Here is a 22,353-nt window from a genome sequence, read left to right as displayed (position 1 = left end):
CTTGAGTCTGGGTAGTTGGACCAACCCAGTCCAGAATGGGCTAGATCTTGGGTTGTAAGGGTGAACCTGGCCTCCACTCACAAAGTGATCCAAGTATGCAACCTTTCCTTGTCCTGTCTGGCACTTGCATGCCTTGATAATGAGGCCGGCACTTCTCAGAGCCCCCGGTACTTTCCTAAGGTGGATCATGCGCTCCAGCCAGATGGAGCTAAAGACAGCAATATTGTGTAGCTATGCTGCACTCAAGGATTCCAATACAGCAAGATGCATTTTTCAAACCAAAGGGCATTACAGTGAACTGATAATACCCATTTGAGATTGAAAATGCAGATATTTATTTTTCTCCTGGAGTCGTCAGACCTATCTGCCAGTACTGTGATGTGAGATCAAACGTACTCAGATACTTGGCTGCTCCGAACCTGTCAATAAGTTCATCTGCCCATGGAATTAGGTATGCATCGCTTTTGGTCACAGCATTCACGCCCCAATAGTCCACACAAAACCTAATTTCTTTCTTACCATCCTGGCTATGAGGCTTGGGGATTAAGACAACTGGCCAGGTCCAGGGGCTCTCAGAAGGCTTTAGAACTCCCAATTCCAGCATCATGCTTACTTCAGCTTTGATGTTCTCTTTCACATTTTCAGTCTGCCTGCATGTTTTATTCTCGAAAGGTAGTCTTTCATCAGCGTCTACATCATGGATACACCAGCTAGTCTGGAGAGAGGTCAAAAAGAAGAGCTCAGCAAACTGATTTAGGACTTGCCTGCAATTAGTCTCCTGATGGGCAAGTAGGTTGTCTGACAAGACCACACCTTCCACTGACCCATCTTTTGGATTTTTGGACAGGTCAGGGACAGGTTCACTCTTTGCTTCCCGATCCTCATCTGTAACCATGAGCATGGTCCCATCTGCCATGTCATAGTAGGGTGTAAGGCGGTTGAGATGGACGACCTCTTATGGTTTCTGTCAGAGCCATGGTCTACCAGATAGGTGACCTCCCTTTTTCTTTCTAGGATAGGGTAGGGTCCACTCCACTTACCTAGCAGAGCCCTAGGAGCCACAGGACCCAAACCCCACACTATCTGCCCAGGCTGGAACTCAACCATAGCTGCCTTTTGGCATTACCAGAGCTTCTGCAGCTAGGCTTTCCTCAATGTTTTTGCTTGCTTTTTCCATGTACTCATACATCCTGGAGCAAAAGCCAAACACACAGTCCACTATATCTTGCTAAGGTTCTACACAAGGTTTCTCCAATCCCTCCTTCACAAGGCACAGTGGTCCCGACAGGGAATCCCAAACAGAAGCTAAAATAAGAAGGACCCCACTCCTTTCTGTGACCCTTCCCAATAGGCAAAAAGCAGGCATGGCAGTAAGACATCCCATCTTATTTTGAGTTTTTCAGGAAGTCCACCGATCATGCCCTTCATGGTCTTGTTAAATCTTTCAACAAGGCCATTACACATAGCAGAGTGGCTATCTGTAATGGCCACTATCGCTCCTCCTCACGGATAGAGTGGTCGCTCCCTGTGCTCCTGGCTGCTCCGTGGTATCGTAGCGCTGCTCTGCAGGAAATAATTGATTTGGCTGTTTATTCTAATTGCTCGACTGAACGTGGTATCATAGCGCTGCTCTGCAGGAAATAATTGATTTGGCTGTTTATTTAAATTGCTCGGCTGAACGTGGTATCATAGCGCTGCTCTGCAGGAAATAATTGATTTGGCTGTTTATTCTAATTGCTCGACTGAACGTGGTATCATAGCGCTGCTCTGCAGGAAATAATTGATTTGGCTGTTTATTTAAATTGCTCGGCTGAACGTGGTATCATAGCGCTGCTCTGCAGGAAATAATTGATTTGGCTGTTTATTTAAATTGCTCGGCTGAACGTGGTATCATAGCGCTGCTCTGCAGGAAATAATTGATTTGGCTCTTTATTTACACTGTCTGCGCGTTTTCCAATAGCGCTCCGCTCTGCTCCTCCCCCCGCCTCCATTTTGTTTATTTGTTGTCCTCCTCGTGTGCCCGACCCGCCTCCCAGCTGAGACGCCCTCCCACTAAGTTAATACAGCGCTGCTGTGATGTGCAAGCTGTGACTCGCTCCTCCTCACGGATAGAGTGGTCGCTCCCTGTGCTCCTGGCTGCTCCGTGGTATCGTAGCGCTGCTCTGCAGGAAATAATTGATTTGGCTGTTTATTCTAATTGCTCGACTGAACGTGGTATCATAGCGCTGCTCTGCAGGAAATAATTGATTTGGCTGTTTATTTAAATTGCTCGGCTGAACGTGGTATCATAGCGCTGCTCTGCAGGAAATAATTGATTTGGCTGTTTATTCTAATTGCTCGACTGAACGTGGTATCATAGCGCTGCTCTGCAGGAAATAATTGATTTGGCTGTTTATTTAAATTGCTCGGCTGAACGTGGTATCATAGCGCTGCTCTGCAGGAAATAATTGATTTGGCTGTTTATTTAAATTGCTCGGCTGAACGTGGTATCATAGCGCTGCTCTGCAGGAAATAATTGATTTGGCTGTTTATTTAAATTGCTCGGCTGAACGTGGTATCATAGCGCTGCTCTGCAGGAAATAATTGATTTGGCTGTTTATTCTAATTGCTCGACTGAACGTGGTATCATAGCGCTGCTCTGCAGGAAATAATTGATTTGGCTGTTTATTTAAATTGCTCGGCTGAACGTGGTATCATAGCGCTGCTCTGCAGGAAATAATTGATTTGGCTGTTTATTTAAATTGCTCGGCTGAACGTGGTATCATAGCGCTGCTCTGCAGGAAATAATTGATTTGGCTCTTTATTTACACTGTCTGCGCGTTTTCCAATAGCGCTCCGCTCTGCTCCTCCCCCCGCCTCCATTTTGTTTATTTGTTGTCCTCCTCGTGTGCCCGACCCGCCTCCCAGCTGAGACGCCCTCGCCCCTCCCCCTCCACTATCCATATATGACAGTAGCTCCCGCGCGCAGCGTCTACGCGCAGCGTCCGCGCCCAATCCGCGCCGAAGGTGCGCCAAAGGTAAGCCCGTCTACGCCCGTCCGCGCCTGGACCGCGCCCAGCGCCAGACCCCTTGCCCCTCGCGCTGCCCAGCCCCCCCGCATTACCTACGATGCCGCCACCCTCCTAGCCCTTAACCCCGGTCGCGCCCCCGACTGCGTCCAAGCCGCTCCTGGACGCACCCATGGACCGTTCTCCTGCTTCTCCTGCAAATTTAGCGGCACCGACAACTTCTCCGCCACGACCACACCACAGATTCCCGACCCCAACCACTTAGAATGCATCCTTCTCAACACCCGCTCGGTCCACAGGCACGCCATTGACCTTTGGAACCTACTTGACACCATCTCTCCTGACGTCGCCTTCCTAACGGAAACATGGATGAACGCTTCCTCCGCCCCTGACATCGCCATCGCTATCCCTGATGACTATAAGATCACACGCAAGGACCGCACCGACCATACAGGAGGAGGAATCGCTATCGTCCATAAGAAAACTATCCGCATCTCAACCAGCTCTGATGCCAACCTCGCCAACTCCGAACACCTCCACTTCCAGATCCACATCGACCCCAAGACCACACTCAGAGGCACCCTCCTTTACAGGCCACCAGGACCCGCGCACAATTTAGTGAGGACATCACGGACTTCATCACTCCACACGCACTCCCCTCCAAAGACTACATCCTTCTGGGAGACCTCAACTTCCACCTCGAAAAGATCAACGACCGCAACACCTCCACCATCTTGGACAACCTCGCCAACCTCGGACTTAAACAACTGGTCACTTCCCCCACCCACATCGCAGGTCACACTCTCGACCCCATCTTCACCTCCAGCAACCATGTCTCCTTCATCCACACTACGGATCTCCTCTGGACTGACCACAGTTGCGTTCACTTCACCTACAACAAGCCGAAACCCATCATCCACCCCCAACCAACTCTGCAAAGAAACTGGAACAAAATCACCACAGAACAGATCTCCACATCGCTCCTTCAAACCTCCCCAGCCCTCTCTTCTAACGCCAACGAAGCCGCCTCCAACCTCACCCTTTGGTTATCCAACACCGCCGACAACTTAGCACCACTGAAAAAACGTCAACACAAACTTGGCATCAAAAAGGCCTCATGGTTCAACGACGACCTCAAGAAGTCCAAGAAACTGTGCCGCTCCTTAGAAAAGGCCTGGAAAAAAGACCCATCCATCAGCAACAAGGACGCCTTCAAAAACGCCACCCGTACTCACCACCAACTGATCCGAAAAGCCAAGAAAACAGCATTCAAAGATCGACTTGACAACAACGCCCACAACAGCAAGGAACTTTTCAACATCGTCAAGGAATTTTCCAACCCCTCGGCCAACTCCAACGACATCACCCCCTCTCAAACCCTCTGCGATTCCCTAGCCTCTTTTTTCCACAACAAGATTGCTGACATCCACAACAGCTTTGACAACCAACCCGGAAGCCAACCCACCCCACCATCAGCTGACCATCTTCCCCCCGTTAACACCCTTAACGCCTGGAACCCAATCTCCACTGAGGACACCATCCGCCTGATGAATTCCATCCACTCTGGATCCCCCACAGACCCATGCCCTCACCACATCTTCAACAAAGCAGACTCCGTCATAGCTCCACACCTCCGAGACGTCATCAACTGCTCCTTCAACTCCGCCACCTTCCCAGAAGACTGGAAACACGCTGAACTCACCGCCCTTCTGAAAAAACCAACAGCAGACCCCACCGAACTCAAAAACTACCGCCCCATCTCGCTCCTCCCATTCCCGGCCAAAGTCATCGAGAAAGCTGTCAACAACCAACTCGCCGCCTTCCTCGAAGCCAACAAATCACTCGACTCCTCACAATCTGGCTTCCGAGCCAAACACAGCACTGAGACCGCCCTCATCGCGGCAACAGACGACATTCGAACTCTACTGGACAATGGAGATACAGTCGCCCTCATCCTCCTCGACCTCTCTGCAGCCTTCGACACAGTCTGCCATAGCACCCTTCTACAACGCCTCAGAAACATCGGAATCCAAGGAAAGGCACTGGAATGGATCACCTCGTTCCTCTCTGGAAGAACCCAGAGAGTCCGCCTCCCACCATTTAAGTCAGAGGCCTCAGAAATCATCTGCGGCGTACCACAAGGATCCTCACTCAGTCCCACCCTCTTCAACGTATACATGAGCCCCCTCGCGGCCATCGCACGCCAACACAACCTCAACATCATCTCTTACGCGGATGACACTCAACTGATCCTATCTCTCACCAAGGACCCCAGCACCGCCAAAACTAACCTACACGAGGGAATGAAAGAAGTCGCCGAATGGATGAAACAAAGCCGTCTGAAACTAAACTCAGACAAAACAGAAGTCCTCATCCTAGGCAAATCCCCTTCCGCATGGGACGACTCTTGGTGGCCGGAAGCCCTCGGAAAAGCACCCATCCCGACAGACCACGCACGAAACCTAGGCGTCATCCTGGATTCTTCACTATCAATGAACAGACAGGTCAACGCCGTATCCTCTTCCTGCTTTAACATTCTTCGCATGCTCAGAAAAACATTTCGCTGGATCCCCTCCGAAACAAGGAAAATAGTCACCCACGCTCTGGTCACGAGCCGACTGGACTACGGAAACACCCTTTACGCAGGTACTACCGCAAAACTCCAGAAGAAACTACAACGAATCCAAAACGCCTCAGCCAGGCTCATATTAGACATCCCACGCAACGAACACATCTCTGGTCACCTTAAAGACCTCCACTGGCTACCCGTCAATAAGAGGATTACTTTCCGACTGCTTACCCACGCACACAAATCACTCTACGACACCGGACCAGAGTGCCTCAACTCCCGACTGTCCTTTTACACCCCCTCCCGCCAACTTCGCTCTTCCAGCCAAGCCTTCGCCACTGTACCTCGCATCAACAAGACCACCATGGGAGGCAGATCCTTCTCCTACCTGGCTGCCAAAACATGGAACTCACTCCCCGCTTACCTTCGCCTCACCCAGAATCACCTAGCGTTCAGAAAGCAGCTTAAAACGTGGATATTCGACAATTAATCCTACCCCCCTTCCTAGCGCCTTGAAACCCTCTGGGTATGTAGTGCGCTATATAAATGTTATGACTTGACTTGACTTGACTTTGGCCACACTGACCAGGACGTATGCAGCGGGGGATTGGAGGTCCCACATTTCGACCCCTAATATTATGCCGTTCAATTGCAACACGCAGCTCGATGGCTCAACACAGACCCTAGTTGGGAAATGCGGCTGTCGGCGGGAATGGTGGACGCTGGTTGTCTTCCAGAGCTGTTAATGGAGGAATCAGGTACACTGAGAGAGACTTCATATATTGTGCGACAGATGGCAAGAGTATGGCAATGGTTTGTAGTGAGAGTACTTAAGCACGCACCATTCCATAGGGAGCTCCCAATCTGGATATTAAAACCAATCAGGCAGATAGCACTCAGTATGTCCTTCCAGGCATGGAGGGAGGGGGATGAGAGCAATAGGATGAATTGTACCTAGATGAGACTTATCGCCTTTAACATGCCCGCAAAGAGTTTGGTCTAAGCCAGGGGCAATTTTTACAACATGCGGGCTTGCCTGACGTAACTAAGTACACCTGGCCATGCTATCCGACAGCTCCACCGCATACTCAAACCCTTGAGATACTGCTAACCTATGGAGCGTGTAGACACCTAATTATGCATCTTTACAGAACAATGCGATCAGATACAGTAGGCACTACACACGGGCCCGAGAGGCCTGGAATTTAGACTTTGACATTCCAATGGAAGATCAAGACTGGCAGCGGGCCTGTGAACTAACATGCATGATTTCTAGTAATGCCCATTTTCGACTGATACATCATAATTTTCTGCAAAGAACCTACTTAACGCCACAAGACCTTCATCGAATGGTCGGGTCTTGCCCAGATATATGCCTGTGCTGCAACACTGTGGGGGCCGATTTCTTACATGAACCATGGTCCTGCGATGCAAAATACTCCTTCTGGCAACTAGCTGTCGAAGAAATGGTGCATTCCACACAACTAAGTATTGAGCTGACACCCAAATGCTGTTTATTAGGCCTGTTTAGATGTTATAAGGGCGCAAGATGACCTACACATTTGGTCAGTCGTCTATGGTACTGGCATGACGTAGAATTGCAATCACATGGCTGCCCCAGCATGCCCCAACGATTGCGCTCTGGCAAAGAGATGGGCCTCTTCTTCTTCGGCGGCCGCTTCTATCTCGTCTTGGTCATATTCTTCCCCAAAGATATCCAGAGTGTGTTGAATGCTTTGATGCTGCCTCTCTCGTCATCGAGCGTGATGATCGGGTAGAGTCCTCTTGGACAGGAACGACTTACAAGCGTTGCAGTCTTCCTCCTTGTGCTCCGGAGAGAGGCACAAGTTACAAACTTGATGTAGGTCGGTACGAGGGTACTTGGCGTGGCACCCAGGACAGAAACAGAATGGAGTCCGTTCCATTTGCAGATGGCTGGCCCTACGCAGCAAGGTATGACGGTTACCCACAAGGTTTTCTATCGAAAATGAAGAGTTTGACGATCGATTTGTAACAAGGAATACAGGGAAACGCGTACTGAAACAATACCGTTGAGGGTAGAGTGGGCTGCGCACTGAGGGGAACCCGAAGAGCGGTTTCGGAGTGCAGCAATACACATCCGAACTTGTTTGGGGTAAAAAACAATCTAACAATGGAGTCGATGCCCATGCGCAAATATCACAGAAAGGAAGAGTCATCTTACCTCATGGCTGGAAAGACTTCTTCAAAGAAAAACAACTTGCAAACATCCGGACCAAACACAAGATGGCAGGAGTATTCAAAGCATGTACATCTACAGCACACATGCCTCAAACAGAGGATTAATGGCCCCAAATCCCTGCCGTGGTATCTTGTCATGTTGTGGCTGAGTGTGCCATGTGATGTGGCAGGCTATAGTTCTTGGTGTGATTTAGTCATTTTTGATAAGGTGGAGTGCTGAATGGTTAGGCAATTTTTGATTTTCTTTGTTTTTGGGATTGTGTGATATAGTGCGTTACCTACTGTATGATGTAAGTAAAGAAATTACATTGCTATTATACTATAAGAATGTGGGGTGAGTGTATTTAGGGCCGAAGCCTTGACGATTATATGCAGAATAACAGGTCTGGGAGGTCACAACTGACTAGAGCAGGTTAGCAGCTGCATAGGCCTTGGGCATTGATCCTATTGAGGATAATATGTGACGGGCACTGGTGACTGGAGCTGGCTAGCAACAACGCTGGCCTCTGGTATTCATTACAAGCAGGGTAACAATACATGTCAATATTGACTGGAACTGGTTGGCAGTAGAGTTGACCTCTGGTTTTGTAGATTAGCAGGATTTAAGGTACAGGGGTCACTACTGACTGGAGTTACTAAGCAGGATAATAGGTCTCAGGGAGCCAATTCTGACTGAAGCTGGTTAGTATGCCTACAAAGTTACATGATTCTATTAGGACCCAGAACCATTTTATTTAGTGATGTCCATCGGCACACTTTCCTGCATCTTGTAGTCAATTGAATATTGACAAACAGAAGTGTTATTTCCAGAAACAGTGAATTCTGCAGCTTGTCTGTGTATCTTTTATCTGCACCTCACGCACTCCTCACATTCCTCTCGAGAGAAGATCCTGCCTCCTACTCATTAGTGTTGTTTCAGTAACTGTTTCTATCACGTGTTCATGTTTCATTGAATTGTATTAGGAGAAAAGTGTATAAAAATACATTGTGTAGCATTAGCATTATATACTCCAACTTGCTTTAGGGTGGATGCTCTCGTCCATTGCAAAGACAATTGTCACTTGTTAGTTTGCTTGGCCTTTTGCTATTTTTGCAATAAATGTATGATAGATTTGTTGGCCTCCAGGTGTGTTGTATATTGTTTTACATAGCACAAGAGATGCTGAGGAAAATGACAGTCCAGTATAAACATTCTTCATATAAATCAACTCACAAAATACTGTTCTGGAGGTTCAGTCCAATGGACATTATCTCTAACTGAACACCCTAGGAAGCATGTGCTTTTCAAACCAGTTGCCCTCTGATGCGGCGTCCTCGCTATTGGATAAGTCAGTATGTCCTGACCCTTAGGAGGGTTACCGTATCTAGTGCACCCTGTTAGACAGCGCTCACCTGTGGTAGTAAGATGTTAATAGGCACCTTATCACCTATGCACGGTGCAAGGCTTGAGTTACAGAGCTCCTCACGCTGTGGAGAAGATTAGGTCACATTTACCCATTTTCCCATATTTGGTCCTGATGAAATGCCAACAGATTGCTCCATGACTACACAAGGCATGAAAAAAGTTGACCTGAAGTATAGACCCCAGCTTACCAGCAGGTCCATAGGTGATCAACACTTTCACACAGTGATAGGGGCCATTAGTTCCTCAATTTCTCTGCCACTGTTTTTAATCTCAACATGGACCAGGAAGATCACATTAACTATATTGTGGCAACAGGTCAATAGTTGATCTTATATTCAGACTTTACCAATCTCACATCTTATGACACACCATCCTCTGTCCTACTATGCTCATCCAGCGTACTTAATAAAACATCTTCGGGGGAGGAGCCGAGCCGGAGACCATGATTGCCGCCTGATGACCGGCTCCGGCCGAACCTGCTTCACCGGCCTATTATCCGGTTAATCATCCTGCCGCCGCCTTGTGCAATAGGCGGGGGAAGCCTTGCGGTGCCGGGAGCAACCATCCCGGGAATCCTGTGTGCCCCCGGGACTGCGCAGCGCCGCCTGGAATTCTGCGGCCTGTGCGGCTCTGAAGCCGGGGACTCGAGTGGCCGGGCCCCCCGACCTGAGTGAGTCAACTTCGGCCGCCGGGACGGCCTTTTGCCGCCCCGGTCGGCGACCGGCTGGCGCTTTGCCACGAGGGCACTCTCTGGTGGCACGGGACCCCCACCGGACTGGTGGGGGGTCTGGTATAATAGTGGGGGTTGAGTTTGGTCCTCTGAGAGCCCCCGAGATCGTCATTGGAATCGGAGCAATTGCCCTCGCATCGCCGCCATTGGGGAGGGGCCCTGAGGCTTGGAGCGGACCCCCCTGGTGGCGTGGACTTGCCGGTGCTGTGCTAGGCGTGGGCTGTGGGACAGGCGGCCTCCCCCCTGTTGGAAGTTTGGCGCGGGATCACCGCTGGACATGGGTGGTGTCTTGCCTGGCACCCCCTGGGATCCTTGAGCTGGCGTGGGCCCCCGTGTGGAGTGGGCCCCGCCTGAAGATCTTGTTGGCTTCAGATTAGCGTGGGATAAGCGCTTGATCCTGGTGGTGTTTTGCCTGGCACCCCTTATTATCCTGGAGGCGGCGTGGGCCCCAGTGTGAGCCGAGCAGAACTTCTCGGCTGGGGGGCCCGGACCAGTCGGAGCTCCGCAATTTGGCTGCTGGTGAGGGAGCGGACTTGACCGGCCGGCGCCAGCCTGTGCAACGCGATCCACGGCATCCTTGGCTGGAGCGTGGCCCTGGGTTGGAGATTGTTGGGGTGAGGTGCATGGCCCTTGGTCTGAGACCATTGGGGAGGAGTGTTCTGCCTCTGCTGTGGCCGTTTCATCCTGCTGCATTGGTGGCCAGAGCTGCCAGCAATGGCGACGAAGACGGACTCTGAGCGGCGGGGCCCCAAGACCACCGGGGGGGGCCGGCAAGCCCAGGCTAATTAACTTGATAGATATACTCTGCCTAAGGGTTCGCCGGCCGAACTTAAGACGGGTCCGAGTGGTGGCGCCGGCGACCGTTCTGCAGCAGAGGAGCCCACACTGACGGATTTGATGGCGGCCATCACTGGAGTCCGTACATCTTTGGGGCAGCAGATGGAGACTCTGGATGCCAAGCTTGACACGGTCTCGATCAAGATGGGACTGATCAGGGCCGATCTGTTGAAAGTCAACGAGAAGGTCAAGTCGCTGGAGCTTAAGACGACTAGCCTCATTGACGATGTGAGCCAGCTCCTGCGTGAGGTGGGTGATCTCAGATCCTCGAGGGAGACCATGGTTCGGCGGCTGGACGAATACTAAGGGCGGGCCCGACGCAACAACGTCCGCATCCTTGGCATTCCAGACAAGGCAGAGGGGCAGGCCACAGACCTCTTTGTGGAGAACCTTATCCTTGACCAGCTTAAGCCGAAGGGGCTTAGCAAGTTCTTCACCGTGGAACGAGCCCACCGAGTGCCTGGTGGCAGGCCCCAGGTCGGGGCACCTCCTCGGCCGATTATTGCCCGAATGCTGAATTTCCAGGACCGTGACGCTATCCTGCAGGCGGCTCGTTCGGCGGATCCCCTGAAATTCGAAAATGCGACAATCTTGTTCTTTCCGGATTTCACCCAGGCGGTTCAGAAGCAAAGACAGAGGTTCATCGCGATCAAAAAGAAATTGAGGGACAGGGGCCTGCGGTATGCAATGATGTTTCCAGCACGCCTTCGTGTGGAGCTCGATTGGAAGGCCTGGTTTTTCGACAATCCTGAGGTGGTGGCGGACTGGCTGGACACTCTTCAGCACCCGGATCAAGAGGCAGACGATCGATAAGAGGCTGAGGAACAATGATGTGGTTGAGTGGGGCTTAATGGGGGGTGTTGGATAGTTGTGAGGGGTGTGTTTCTCCGGGTAGAGGTGTTAGGATTTTGGGCGGAATTTGGGTTCGTGAATTTGAGCAGTAATTATGATGTCCCATTGCATTGGGGGCCGGTGGGCGGGGGGTGGGTGGGTCAGTCTGTAGGCCCTCCTCTGTGTTCTACTTTTAGATTTTCGTAGTTAATTAGGGGCGACAGGCACACTGCTAGTTGGGGATTCGCTGAAGTTATATGCAGGGGTGCAGAGAGGGGGGTGGGGGGCGTTGTAGGGGTTTGTTATTGTTTTTTGTATGTACATTTTTTTTGCACTGGGCGCTTATGCAGTATAATGTTTGCTTTTGCCTTTTCAATGTCTTCCGTTAAAGGGGCAGTAGGGATCTCCACGCTGAGCTGGAATGTTAATGGGTTGGGGGACAAGATTAAGAGGGGTATGGTGAGTCAATTAATCCGTAGGCATTCCCCGGACCTTGTGTTGTTGCAAGAAACTCACCTTATGGGTAGGCGTTGCATGGCACTTCACTGGGGAGGCTATAAATTGGTTGCACACGCTGGCTTTACAACAGAGTCACGATGGGTCGGGATCTTGGTCAAGAACACCTTCCCTCTCTCCATACAGGCTACATGGATCGACAACAGGGGGAGGTATGTTGGTGTCTCTGGTTTGTGGGAGGGGAGAAGTGTGACCTTTTTGTCTGTTTATGTTCCTTCGACCCTCCAGACGGACACATTTCATGATCTTTGTAAAATTTTCCTGTCCTTGCCGGTCGGCTTGCTAGGTGTTGGTGGGGATTTCAATGCTGTGATGGATGGGAATGTTGATCGATGCCCGGCTCCTGAGCTGTTATCCTCCCAGAGGTGGTTGGCTGATTTTGTGGGCACTACGGGCCTGGTAGATGGTTGGAGGCTCAAGCACCCTGATGAGATACACTATACACAAGTCTCGGCGGCGCATAAATCCCTTTCTAGGTTAGATTATGTTTTGGTGCCGGCGGCTCAGGCTGCGTGGGTCCGGGAGGTACGGCACTTGGCCAGGGGGTTCACGGACCACTCACCTGTTTGGCTTAGTTTGGATCTCGGCAGGAGTGATGTGGCCCAGGTTGCACCGATAAGCACTTGGCGGTTCCGGGACCCAGGGGCTAAGAGGGAGATAGTGCGGGTGGCGGACAGGTACTTTCAGGAGAACGTTGACTCGGTGGCCTCCGCATGCTCCCTTTGGGAAGCTTATAAAACAGTCCTTAGGGGGGAGTTGCTTTCGTATATTTCGGGTAAGAAAAAGGAGGGGCGTGCCGAGGTTGATAGGGTGGAAACAGATCTGCTTGCGCTGGAGCAAGAGGTGGCATTTGCTTCCACGCCGGAGGGGTTTCATCGCTTGTCTCTCCTTAAGAATGAATACAGGTCCTTGGCCCGTGATAATGCTAAAACACAATTGGCCAATACCCAGAGTAGAATATATGAGCATGGTGATAAGGCGGGAAGCTGATTGCTTGGTTGGAGAGGGGGGATTGGGCGTCCCAGCTAGTTCCGGTGCTGCGGTCCCCCGGGGCTGACAGGGTCACTGACCCGCAAGAAATTGTGGAGGTCTTCGGCAGATATTATGAGAAGGTCTACGCGGCCGAGTGTCCTTATACGGAGGCCGAGAAAGCAGATATGATTAGGGATATCCCGATGCCTATTCTTTCAGACGACGACAGGGGATTCCTCGATTCTCCCCTCACCAATGATGAGGTGGCGCAGGCGATCAGGGGGGGTTCGTTCAGGTAAAGCGTCAGGCCCGAATGGGCTTCCTATTGAGCTTTACAAAGTCAATGCGAATAAGCTGGCTCCCTTTGTCATGGGTATGTTTATGGAGAGTAGGGGGAGAGGTCGGCTTCCATATGATCAGCGTGTGGCGAATATTATTGCCCTCCATAAGGAGGGTAAGCCGAGGACTGACTGTTCATCCTACAGGCCGACCTCTTTGTTGAATGCTGAACCTAAAATTTTGGCAAAGTTGTTGGCAAACCGCCTGGTTAAGGTGATTACTACACTGGTGCATCCCGACCAATCGGGTTTTATGACCCGCCGTAACACAGCTCTCAAATTGCGCAGGTTACACAGGGTAATTGGTGGGGCTTCGCAGATACACGAGCCGACAATATTGCTCTCTTTGGATGCCACTGTGGCCTTCGACAGGGTGGAGTGGCCTTATCGGTTTGCTGCCCTTGGTAAGTTGGGGATAGGCCCAGAGTTCATTTCTTGGGTTCGCCTCCTGTATTCTGGTCCACTGGCCCAAGTAGTCATCAATAATCACACGTCGTCAGATTTCGTGTTGGGGAGAGGCACCAGGCAGGGCTGTCCTCTCTCCCTGTTGCTTTTTGCACTGGCGCTTGAGCCGCTAGCGGCCTGGGTTCGTTGGGATAGGTCAATCAGGGGGCTCCAATGGATGCCAGACTGGGAGGACAAGATATCTCTCTAGGCAGATGATATTCTTTTGTATTTGTCCTCTCCTCGAGCTTTGCTTTTGGCATTTCTGGATGTCCTGGAGGTTTTCAGTAGGTACTCAGGCTTTCCTATTAATTGGACGAAGTTGGTCTTGTTTGTATTGAGCGGTGATCCCCTGGAGGTCCCCCGCGCTGTCCGGTTAAGTTGGAGGTCGCAGGTTTTAAATATCTAGGCATTTTTATATCCTTGGACCCCCGTAGCAGGTACTCTAATAACCTGTTGCCTCCGTTGGTTCGGCTCAGGCGTGATGTGGAACGCTGGAGGTCACTTCCTCTTTCCCTTCTTGGCCGAGCTGTTTTGTTCAAAATGATGGCTCTTCCTCATTTTCTTTATGCACTCCAGAATTCTATGGACCCGGTTCCGTAGTCGTACTTTAAGGAGGTCGAATCTCTCCAGAGACAACTTCTCTGGGAGGGGAGGCCCCGAATTGCGTATGTGAAATTGACGCTGCCGTGGTATAATGGCGGGATTGGCCTGCCCAATATCAGGAAGTATTATTGGGCATCACAGCTGGTGGCGGTTAACCAGGCTGTGTATGGCTCGCCACTAGACCCCGGCTACATTATGGACCGTGGCCAGATTCCTGGAGGGGACTTTACTAGGGCGCTGTATGCTAGGCCGGGATGTTTTCCGACGGTGGGACCAACGGCGGTGGCTGTTGGGGTCTGGCATGAGGCTAACCGCTCCCTTGGGTGGGAGGGGAAGATCACGTTTGCAACACCCCTCTGGAACTCGGAACGTTTGGGCAGCCTATGGAAATCAAAGGGTTTCGATAAATGGGACCTAATTGGGATCTCCTGAGTTGGGGATCTATGGGGAAAGGATGGTATCCTCCCATTTGAGACCCTGCAGGAACGATATCAGATGCACGGGAGCGAGAGGTTTCGTTATCTTCAGATTAGGCATGCGCTGCTAGCTAATATCCCCCTTGGCGTGGCGCCTCCGGAGGCCTCCCCGCTGGAGGATCGTGTACTACAGAGGTCTTCAAACTTTTTGATGCCGAGACCCCCTTGTAAAACCTTTTTAGGCGTAAGGACCCCCTTACGACAAAAGATTCTAGAAACTGGTACTCCTCATCATCAACAACTATCGACAACCATAAATGCGCCTGTTAGACCTCATCACATCCATCCATCCATCATTCATCCACCCACACTTTCACACATCCATCCACCCTTTCATCCTTCCATCCATACGTCCATCCTTTACCTATCCACCCATCTATTCATCCACCCACCTTTTCACACATCCATCCATCCATCATTCATCCATGCAACCTTTTACCCATCCATCCATACATCCATCCTTCTTCCATCCACCCTTTCATCCTTCCATCCATACATCCACCATTTCACCTATCCATCCTTCATCCATTCACCCTTTCATTATTCCGTCCATACATCCATCCACCCTTTCATCCATACATCCATCCTTCATCCACCCACCCTTTCATCCATCCATCCACCCATCATTCATCCCCCCACCTTTTCACACATCCATCCATGCACCCATCATTCATCCATGCAACCTTTTATCCACCCATACATCCATCCTTCATCCATCTACCTTTTTGTCCTTCCATCCATACATACATCCTTCATCCATCCACCCTTTCATCCATCCATCCATCCTTCATCCATCCACCTACCCTTTCATCCATCCATCCATCCATCCACCCATCATTCATCCCCCACCTTTTCACACATCCATCCATACATACATCCTTCATCCATCCACCCTTTCATCCATCCATCCACCCACATTTTCACACATCCATCCATCCTTCATCCATCCATCCACCCTTTCATCTTTACATCCATCCACTCATCATTCATCCACCCACCCTTTCATCCATCCATCCACCCACCTTTTCACACATCCATCCATCCTTCATCCATCCATCCACCCTTTCATCTTTACATCCATCCACTCATCATTCATCCACCCGCCTTTTCACACATCCATCCATTCATCCTTCATCCATCCATCTACCCTTTCATCTTTACATCCATCCACTCATCATTCATCCACCCACCTTTTCACACATCCATCTATTCATCCTTACATCCACCCATCCATCCTTCATCCTTCCTTCCATCCATCCATCCACCCACCCTTCATCCTTCCATCCACCCATACATCCATCCTTCATCCATCTACCTTTTTGTCCTTCCATCCATACATACATCCTTCATCCATCCACCCTTTCATCCATCCATCCTTCATCCATCCACCTACCCTTTCATCCATCCATCCATCCATCCATCCACCCCCATCCACCCATCATTCATCCCCCACCTTTTCACACATCCATCCATACATACATCCTTCATCCATCCACCCTTTCATCCATCCATCCACCCACCTTTTCACACATCCATCCATCCTTCATCCATCCATCCACCCTTTCATCTTTACATCCATCCACTCATCATTCATCCACCCACCCTTTCATCCATCCATCCACCCACCTTTTCACACATCCATCCATCCTTCATCCATCCATCCACCCTTTCATCTTTACATCCATCCACTCATCATTCACCCACCCACCCTTTCATCCATCCATCCACCCACCTTTTCACACATCCATCCATCCTTCATCCATCCATCCACCCTTTCATCTTTACATCCATCCACTCATCATTCATCCACCCACCTTTTCACACATCCATCCATTCATCCTTCATCCATCCATCTACCCTTTCATCTTTACATCCATCCACTCATCATTCATCCACCCACCTTTTCACACATCCATCTATTCATCCTTACATCCACCCATCCATCCTTCATCCTTCCTTCCATCCATCCATCCATCCACCCACCCTTCATCCTTCCATCCACACATACAATCATCCTTCATCCACCCACCTTTTCTGTGCCTCTCTCATGGGGGTGGGGTCAGTATCTCTCTGTGTCTTCTTCCTTCTTCCTCTCTCATGGGAGGGCATCTCTGTGCTTCCCTGCATTGGGGGGGTGGGGGGGGGGGGGGGGGTTGTATAAACACCTCACGGTGAAGAACAGTTTCAGGCACATTTCTCCTGCACAGGCGCCAGGTATGTGGGACTTGAACCAATGACTGTAATGTCCTTCTGCTGTTTGCTATGTGTGTTTGTAAAGCGCTCTGATACCTACGGGTTAAGCTAGCGCTATATAAAACGTTAAAAATAAAAATAAACCCCACAGCTAAGTCCATTGATTGAACTCAAAGGGCTACAGCCTCCTCCCCCAGACACCCCCCCCCCACTCCCCAGCACGTGTAAGTGAGCCCGGCTGAAACAGCTTCGGGACACACAGAAAGGCACACCCGAGTACTTCATAGGTCTTCAGAAGACCTTTACTTGTTAATGAGGCGTGAATTAGGCCTCCACCGTGATCACCCGGCCTCAATCAGCCTGACGCCAGGAACTGCTGCACGCTCCAACAGAATCTGCGACCCCCTTCCCAGGACTCCACGACCCCCCTGGGGGTCGCGCCCCACAGATTGAAGACCTCTGGTGTACTAGATGGTCATCTTCCGACGAAAACGATTTCTCTGATCTACAAAAAACTAATTAACAATGCGGAGGATCCCTTGGTGGCCCTGAGAGACCAGTGGACGGCGGATGGTTTGCTCCTGGATAATGAGGACTGGAGTGAGGCAGTGGCCTCTCCAAGGGTCGTTGCCATTCAGATGAGGCTTCGGCTGGTCCAATTAAAGATTCTCCATCGCTGTTACGTGACCGGCCCCCGGTTGGTAAGAATGGGTTTGGCTGTGAGTGGCGAGTGCAGGCGAGGGGGTGGTGAGTCAGGAACTTTTTTCATGTATTGTGGGATTTTGCTCTCATTCAGGGGTATTGGTCAGCTATTCATGCCAAGGTGAGGGAGGTGTGGGGAGTGGGGTTTGAGTTGGAAGCGAGGCGTTGCATCCTGAATGTCTGGGACCCGACTGATTTTACGTCTTATGGAAAGACGTGGGCCACACTGGCTTGTAGTATTGCGAAGCGTAATATAGCTCAGCTGTGGGGGGCGGTTCAGCCACCGACAGTCGGGAAATGGATGGATGATTTGGATTGGTGCATGTTCAGAGAGCGGGCTGTGGATGTGGCACGGGGTAGGCCCCAGAAATGGGGGAAGATTTGGGGGCCCTGGAATGCTTACAGGGGTGAAATATGCACTCCCCCGGTGGCCATGGAAGACCCGGAGGTGCTGGTGGATCCCTGATCCCGAATATAAATCTTATTGTTCATCGTTATGGAACGAGAAGATGTGAACAGATTTGTAATGCAGATTGCGGCTCAGTGCATTTATTGTAAGTGTATTATTTTTGTTTGTCTTTAATAAAAAGAATTAAAAAAAAAAATAACATCTGCGACACAGTGCCCTCTTGTGGTGCCCGCCAGGCATTGTAGCGCTGGCCTGGTGAGGAGTATAGCCCAATGATTAAGCATGTCACCTTCAGGTGAGTAAACGCAACTTGTCTTAAAAGCACATGCTTCCTAGGGTGTCTGCGTTCAGTTACGGATAATGTCTCTGGGACGAACCTCCGGAACAGTATACTGTAATTTGACTGTTTTATTTTAACAAATGTACATAGCAGATATTGGCCCTTCCTTGTTTCACAAAAATGATCGGATACCTGCCTCAGAGCGCACTTCTTACAGACAGTATGGGGTTATCGTGTTGCTGCTACAAGCTCCTTACCTGTGTGAGTTATCAGGATCGATGCAGGGAGCAGACCCAAACTAGCCACACATGGAGATCAATGACAAATACTGAAGAATTAACCGAGCTTCCAAGCTAGTGACCATTACATAATTGACCTTGAAAATAAAAGACACGTTTTTAGTATTCTGGTGACTCATGACCATAAAAAACAAAGGTTATAAATTCAATATTGTGTCAAATACTTAAAAAATGGAACTGGGTGTGCTGAATCGGATGTTGTCCCAGGTCATGTGTGACACCTTCCACCACTATTGCTTATGTGAGTTGTATTTTTTATTTATTTATTTTTTAAAAAGTTTTATATAGCGCTGGCTAGACCCGGAGGTATCAGAGCGCTTTACATGAGCATCAGATCATAGTTACAGGTTACATCATTACAAAGGTTACACAGTTCTTAGAGAATGGCAACATAGTTACATGTAAGGTCGAGATAAACAATAAGCACAAATACGTAAGGGGAAAAGCAGGCAAGGTGAGAGATTCCGGGGAGGGGGGGTTGGAGCATGGGAAGTAGACAGATAATGAGGGCGGGAAAGGGGAGGGGTGGGTGAGAGACACAGCATGGGAAGAGGAGAGGAAGGGTGATGGGGACACAAACCGGTAGGCGAGTCAAGGCAACGTCCAAAGTCCAGTAAGGTGTGATCCCAGGGCAGACAAGGGGAGAGATTCAGGGTAGAGAGAGGATAGGAGCTAGGGAAGAGACAATAAGGAGAGACGAAAAGAAGTCTGCCTAAAGACCGACTGGGTAGGTGACGACCAAGGAGGGAATCCACGGCCCATCTCCTCTATAGCTAAACCAAGTAGCTCCATCGGGCGTCAGACAAAATAGTTCAGTCTCAATACATTGAGAGAGGAGGGAAGGAGAGACATAAATAGAGGGAGGATGCGGTAGGAGACGACAGGAGAGACGAAAGGAAGTGTAACTATGTGGTTCAACAATAAACCAGAAAAGATCAACAAGTAAACATTATATCAAACAATCAGCAATACAATTAGGGTAGGAGAGAAAGGAGAAGGTAGTGGGGGGTAGAGGAGGAGGGAAAGTGAGGATAAGGGAAGAGACAACCGTAGAGACGAAAGGAAGTCTGTCTAAAAACCGACTGGGTAGGTGACGACCAAGGAGGGAATCCACGGCCCATCTCCCCTATAGCTAAAACCAGGTAGCTCCATCGGGCATCAGACAAAATAGTTCAGTCTCAGGTGGCAAGGGAAGAGGTTCACAGAAAAACAGGGTGGGGACAAAGGACAGGCGCAAGCGAGGGCAGAGGACAGAAGCTGGAAAGAGTAGGAGCGGAGGGGGGGAGGTTGGGGGAAGTGGGAGCACATATTTCAGCAGCAGCAGGTTCATTTCTTTTATTTAGCGCTGGCTGGACCCGGAGGTATCAGAGCGCTTTATATGAGAGTCAACAATGTAACAGAAAACGTTCAACAATCACACAAACCATTCAAAACATAAGCAATACAATTAGGAGAGGAGAGAAGAGAGAGGAGAGAGCAGGATATTCAACTGAATCCGCGGTCCTCTTTTCCATAGAACGCCTGAGACAACTTGTTGATGGAGGGCAGACGGCAGCGTTGGTACTTTTAGACCTTAGTGCAGCATTTGACACCGTGCTGCACTCAACGCTGCTGTCATGCCTCTCCGATATAGGAATAGAGGGTCCAGCCCTGGAGTGGATAAAATCCTTTCTGGAAAATAGGAATTTTCAGGTGCATTGCCCTCCTTATAAATCATCTCCTCGTAAGTTGAGGCATGGAGTTCCACAAGGCTCAAGTTTGAGCCCCACGCTGTTCAATATTTATATGGAGCCTTTGGCACATATTGTGGAATCCTATGGTGTGGATATCGTCACATACGCTGACGATACCCAATTAATAATCCAACTTGCCAACAACCAGCCTGAGGAAGCCGCTAACTTTTCCAATTGTATGCGGGCTGTGGCAGGATGGATGAACAGCAACTGCCTCCGCCTAAATGGCGATAAAACGGAGTTGTTGGTGGTCGGTAAGTCCCCCTCCACCTGGTCGCAGGACTGGTGGCCAACGGAATTAGGGCCAATCCCCCGCTCAGCAGAGGTTCTCAAAAATTTGGGAATTATGATCGATGCAGAGCTTTCCTTCAAGCAACAGATTAATAAAATCACTGGAAAATGCTTTGGAATATTGAAAACTCTCCGCAAAGTTCTCGATCTGCTCCCCTTCGGTGCCAGGAAGAAACTTATCCACGCCCTGGTCACGCCACATCTGGATTATGGCAATGCCCTTCTTCTTGGCCTGAGCAAAAAAGGCATTCAACAGCTACAGGGTGTCCAAAATGCCGCGGCCCGCTTGGTACTCAATCTTCCACGCAGGGCATCCGGTAAGACAGCATTGCGTAAACTTCATTGGCTCCCTATTGTGGAGCGCATTAAATTTAAGGCACTATGTATGGCTCACCGCATTGCCCAGGGAAAAGGCCCCAACTATCTGCAAAGACTCCTCACTATCCATCGCCCCACCCGAAATCTCAGATCCGCCGGAGTGATGTTATTCCAACTTCCCCGTGTTCACAAGACCAGAATGGGAGGCAGCTCCTTCCGTTTCTTGGCTTGCAAACACTGGAATAGCCTCCCCCTAAACCTTCGAATGGAGCCCTCCGAAACAAGATTCAGACAATATTTAAAAACTTATCTCTTCCCCAAATAAAGAGTACTCTGGTACTTTCTGTCTCATCTGGGAGTAGTAGCATTTCAGCGCGGGGACACACCGTCATAGGTGTAACCAGGCGCTTTAAAAATGGTTTTATTATTATTATTATTATTAGAGGAGAGAGAAAAGTAGTGGAGGGGGCAGGGGAGGTGAGAAAGGGATGATAAGGAAAGAGACAATAAGGAGAGACGAAAAGAAGTCTGTCAAAAGACCGACTGGGTAGGTGACGACCAAGGAGGGAATCGACCACGGCCCATCTCCCCTATAGCTAAACCAAGTAGCTCCATCAGACATCAGCCAAAATAGTTCAGTCTCAAATAAATTGAGAGAGGAGAGAAGGAGAGATATAGATAGAGGGAGGATGCTGGAGGAACCAACAGGCGAGAAGAAAGCAGGTGCAACAATGTGGTTCAACAATATACCAGAAAAAGATCAACAAGTAAACATAATATCAAACAATCAGCAATACATTAGGAGAAGAGAGAAAGGAGAGAGAAAGTAGTGGGGGGTAGGAGAGGTGAGAAAGTGAGGATAAGGGAAGACACAACCGTAGAGACGAAAGGAAGTCTGTCTAAGGACCGACTGGGTAGGTGACGACCAAGGAGCGATGTTGGTTAAATTCAGAGGCCTGACGGAGATGAAGCATTACATGGCTCTGCTTAGCAGTGAGATGAATGACAGTTCCCCAGCCCTTCCATTCTTTGACCTACAGAGGCTCGTTGGCCATTCATATTTTTTTGCAATGACAAAGAAACTTATATTGCAGCTTGTGTCAACTGAAGAGATAAAACGTCTGGGCGTGTTTCATTAACTACTGACAAACATGAACAATCAAGAACATGAGTTTC

General features: G+C 49.9%; 1 long non-coding RNA gene across 1 annotated transcript in view; it reads right to left on the bottom strand.

The window, feature by feature from the left end:
• Positions 1 to 22,353, bottom strand: part of LOC147737641 (uncharacterized) — a 66,459-nt gene that overhangs the window by 25,339 nt on the left and 18,767 nt on the right. Inside the window, exon 3 of the long non-coding RNA XR_015299338.1 lies at positions 18,794 to 18,912. This is a non-coding gene — a long non-coding RNA (uncharacterized LOC147737641). The remainder of the gene's footprint in view (positions 1 to 18,793; positions 18,913 to 22,353) is intronic.

The sequence above is a fragment of the Lissotriton vulgaris genome, chromosome 1_1, assembly GCF_964263255.1.
Source record: "Lissotriton vulgaris chromosome 1_1, aLisVul1.2, whole genome shotgun sequence".
Classification (NCBI taxonomy): Eukaryota; Metazoa; Chordata; class Amphibia; order Caudata; family Salamandridae; genus Lissotriton; species Lissotriton vulgaris.
The sequence above is the reverse complement of the archived record's forward strand: the minus strand, read 5'-3'. Positions and strand labels throughout refer to the sequence as shown.